The following is a 5,017-nucleotide window of genomic DNA, read 5'->3' on the forward strand; positions in this document are numbered from 1 at the left end:
CACAATGTGACAGCTCTCTTCCCGTTTCCTCCCTGCAGTTACCTCTTTCCTGTGTCCTTCTTTCCTATACATTCCTGCCCCCTCATCTACCTCCCGGTGCAAACACTGCCTTTTGTTCTCGCATGGTTGATCACTTTTAGGAGTTTATCTACCTCATGTAAATGTTCACCCTATACGCTTGTTTATTGTTTGGCTGGAAGTCACAAGAGTGAGTTCAGTACCAGACCTGAAGAGTTACTAGAGGTCATCCCATAATCTTAGGGGTCTCACTAGGTTCTATCAGACCAGTAAACCTGGTCTATTTTTGTGATTTTGAGTTTTGTTCCACATTGTTCTCCCATTCTATGCAGGATCTCCTGCACTGATCCCTTTCCAAGAGGTTGACAGTGGTAGCAGGGCACCAACTAGTTCTTCTGGTCTCATGGTCACATAGGCTGAGAATCATGTGGTTTAATAGTACCTTGGACTACTTGTTTCCATATATCTTTGGTTTTCTTCATTCTTCTTTGTTCTGGACAAGGAGAGACCCATTGTTGCATCTAGATGGTCACTTGCAAGCTCTTAAGACTCCAGTTGCTACTCACCATAATACAGTTTAGAACAATTTTTTGCATAGTATGTTATGCCAATTGAGCTTGATGTCCCCTGCAACCATGGTCCTGACCCCACAAGTCCAACTACTTGTTCTCTCAAGGTGGTTGGCTGTAGCCAAGAAGTTATCATAACTTTAGCTCTTGTTAGCTCTATTATTTGGAACTTCTTATCGCATATTACAAATACATATGTAGAAATATTATCTGCCAACTTTATATATGGTCATGGGTATATTCCCTTTTGCCTATACCTGATCATTCAGCCTATCTATTCATTTATTTGGGAGCTCTGGTGGCATAGGGCCTAAGGCATGTGACTGCTAACCAGAAGGCTGGTGGATTTACCTGTAGAATAATGATTGTTATCACTGACAATACAGTATTCCATATGTAAAATGGTTTATCTTTATTGTTTTTACCTCTTGTGTACCTCTCTGTGTCTTTTCTTCTTCAATGCCACCATGTTGATCACCCTCTTTTGGTACATGCCCTTCCCTTCACCCAAATCAAAATTCGTCTTTACTTGTCTAGGAGTGTTCCCTCCCCTCCCCTCCCCTTGCTGGTAACCAACAAAGAAAGTTTCCTTCCATATATAAACCTTTCCTTGACTTTTTACAATAGTGAACTAATTCAATATTTATCCTTCTTTAATTGACTTATTTCATTTCCCATAATGTGCTCCAAGTTCATCCACGTTATGTGGTATTTCACAGATTCTACATTATTCTTTAGTGTTCCATATTCTTCTGTTGTGTATGTACCATAGTTTGGTAATCATTATTCTTCTGTTGATGGGCATTTAGGTTGTTTCCATCTTTTTGCTATTGTGAATAGTGCTGCAGTGAACATTGGTGTGCATATATCTGTTCAGGTCCTGCCTCTCACTTTAGGATATATACCTAGTAATGGGATTACTGGATCAAATGCATTTCTATTTCCAACTTCCTAAGAAATTGCCATACTGATTTCCACAATGGATATCAGTATCAGTCCCACCAGCAATGTATGAAAGTCTCAATCTCTCCACATCCTTATCAGCATTTGTTATTTTCTGTGTTGTTGAACTTTGGTATTAGTGTTGGGTTAGATGGTATCTCATTGTTTTGATTTGCATTTCTCTAATGGTTAATGATTGCAAACATTTCTTCATATGTTTGTTGCTTGACTATCTTCTTTGGTGAAGTGTCTATTCATGTTTTCTGGTCATTTTTTAACTAGATTTTTTGTCTTATTGTTGTTGAGGTGTTGGAGTTCTCTATAAATTTTAGAGATAGGACCCTTGTCAGGTATGTCATTGCCAAATATTTTTTCCCAGTCTGTAGGTTCTCATTTTACTCTTTTGGAGAAGTCTTTTGAAGCACCTAAAATTTAATGTTTAGAAGGTCCCAATCATCTAATTTATTTTCTGCTGTTGATGAAATTTGGGTTATACTTGATAATCTATTTATGCCATAAATCAGGGCCCCTAAATTTGCCCCTATTTTTTTTCTCTTGATGAACTTTATAATTTAGGTGCCACATTTAAATCTTTGATCCATCCAGAGTTAGTTCCTGTGTATGGTGTGAGGTATGAATCTTGATTCATTTTTCTGCAAATGGATAACCAGTTTTGCCACCACTATTTGATAAAAAGTCTATTCCTTCCCCATTTAATGGATCTTTGTAAAAAATAAGCAGACCATAAGTTGATGGAACCATAGATCCTTCGACTTATGGTTGGATTCTCAATTCTATTCCACTGGTCTATGTGTCTGTCATTGTACCAGTACCAGGCAGGTTTGACTACTTTGGGTGTATAGTAGGTTTTAAGATCCAGAAATGTAAGATCTCCTACTTTGTTGTTCTTATTCAATAGTGCTTTTCTTATCTGAGGTCTTTTTCCTTTCCATATAGAATTAGTGATTGTTTTTTCCATATCCTTAAAGAATGTTGGTGGGGATCTGGATCGGGATTACATTGAAAGTATATATTGCTTTGAGTAGTACTGACATTTTCACAATGTTCAATCTTCCCATCCATGAGCATGGTATGTTCTTCCATTTATGTAAATCTCATGGTTTCTTCAAGTAGTGCTTTTTGGATTTCTTTGTACAGGACTTTTGTGTCCTTGGTAACATTTCTTCCCAAGTATTTTATTTTATTTTATTTTATTGGTAGCTATTATAAATGGTATTGATTTCCTTATTTCTTTTTCAGCAATCTCTTTGCTGGTGTAAAGGAATTCAACTGATTTTTGGATGTTGATCTTGTATCCTGCTCTGATGCTAAATTTCAGCAGTCTCTTTGCTGATTTTAAGAGTTTGTTTTACCTTCAATGTATTGTGTATATTTAGTTTCATTCCCCATTCACCATATCCAACCCTAACCCAGCCTCCTCCCCTCCCTACCCTACAACCCTCCCCCCTGTGCCCCTCCTATTTATGCACTCCTGTTTGTCCTGCCTTTCCTCAGTTTGAATGTGGGCCTCTGGTGTTCCATGGTCTATTGCTCTAAGGGATGTATTACCATAGCATATGTGGCTGTGTCATCCTGGGTTGAGTGGTCTGCATGTACATCTTGTTAACTGTTGGGCTGAGAGCCCGCCCCTGGGTGTGAGTTTTATTCCAGGCGCAGAATGTATTGCAGGGCCATAGCATTGGGAGTCTTACCAGATTTTATCTGACCAGTAATTCCAGTCATTACTGAGGTTTTGGATTATGTTCCACGTTTTCCCTCCCACTCTATCCAGGATCTCCAGATTTGACCCTAGATTGCTAGCCAGGCACAATCTAGTTCTTCTGGTCTCGAGGGCCATCATGTCCTAGGGCTGATTGCTTTTGCTGATTTTTGTATGTTAATCTTGTGTCCTGCCACTATGTTAAATCTCTCAATTAGATCCAGTAGTTTTCTTGCTGAGTCTCCTAGGTTTTCTAGGTTATAGGATCATATCATTAGCAAATAGGATAGTTTTACTTCTTTCTTACCAATCTGGATGCCTCTGATTTCCCTTTCTTGACTTATTGCTCTGGCAAGGACTTTCAATACAGTGTTGGTTCCTGTCTGCATGGGGAATGGTTTCAGTCCCTCTCCATTGAGAATAATGTTAGCTATTGGTTTTGTATACATGCCCTTTGTTATGTTGAGGAATTTCCCTTCTGTTCCTATTTTTCTGAGAGTTTGTATTAGCTTAATTATCCTTATTAGCCTTACTATCAAATCCTTTTCCCATCTATTGATATGATCATGTGATTCTTATGTTTTATTTTACTTATATGATAGATTATGTTGATTGTTTTTATAATTTTGAACCATCTTTGTATACCTGCTATCAACCCCACTTGGTCATGTATTATTTTTTCATATGTTATTGGAGTCTATTGACTAGGATTTTTTGAAGAGTTTTGCCTTAATATTCATCATGAGGGATATTGGTCTGTAGTTTTCCTTTTTAGTGATGTCTTTGCCTGCTTTTAGTATCAAGGTAATGCTTACTTCATAAAATGAATTTGGGAGGATTCCATCCTTTTTCTATTATCTGGAATAGTTTGAGGAGAATTGGTGTCAGTTCTTCTCTGAGCATTTGGTAGAATTCTCCAGTGAAACTGCCTGGGGTGGGACTTTTTTTGTTATTGATAATTTTTTTTGTGTGTGTGTGTGACCTGTTCAAGTTCTTCTTTTGTTGTGGGTCTTTACAAATTTTTCACCTCAGTCTGTTACTTTAGGTAAGTCATATGTTTCTAGAAACCTGTTCATTTCTTCTAGATTTTCAAATTTGTTGGCATACAGTTCTTCATAGCATCCTGATATTACCATTTTTATTTCAGTTGGTTCTGTTGTAATGTCACCCAATTCATTTCTTATTCATGTTATTTGCATTCTCCTCTTTTCCTTTTTTAAGTTTTCTAGTAGTTTGTCAATTTTATTAATCTTTTCAAAAAAAAAAAAAAAACTTCTAGTCTTGCTGATTTTTTTCTATTGTCATTCTATTTTCTATTTCATTTATTTTTTTCTCAATTCTCTATTATTTCTTTTCTTCTGGTGACTGTAGGCTTTTTTTGTCACTCTTTTTCCAATCTTTGGAGATGTTGGTTTGAGGTATTGATTTTGGCTCTTTCTTCTTTTTTGATGTGTGCATTTATTGCTATAAATTGCCCTGTGATCATGGCTTTTGCTGTGTCCCATAGATTTTGGTATGTAGTGTTTTCATTCTCCTTTGATTCATGGGATTTTTAAATTCATTTTTTATTTCTTCTATTACCCAATCATTTTTACATAGGATATTTCCATATGTTTACTCTTTCCTACTGATCTTCCTATTGTTGACTTCTAATTTTGTAGCATTTTGAGCTGAGAAGATGTTGTGGTAGTTATGCTTGTGTGTCAACTTGGCTGGACCTGGTGGAGTGGCTGGCAGCTGGTGGTAGTTATTCCCCATGAGGAGACTG

The sequence above is a fragment of the Orycteropus afer genome, unplaced genomic scaffold (assembly GCF_000298275.1).
Source record: "Orycteropus afer afer isolate SDZICR_OR568_19922 unplaced genomic scaffold, OryAfe1.0 scaffold00161, whole genome shotgun sequence".
NCBI classification, from domain to species: Eukaryota; Metazoa; Chordata; class Mammalia; order Tubulidentata; family Orycteropodidae; genus Orycteropus; species Orycteropus afer.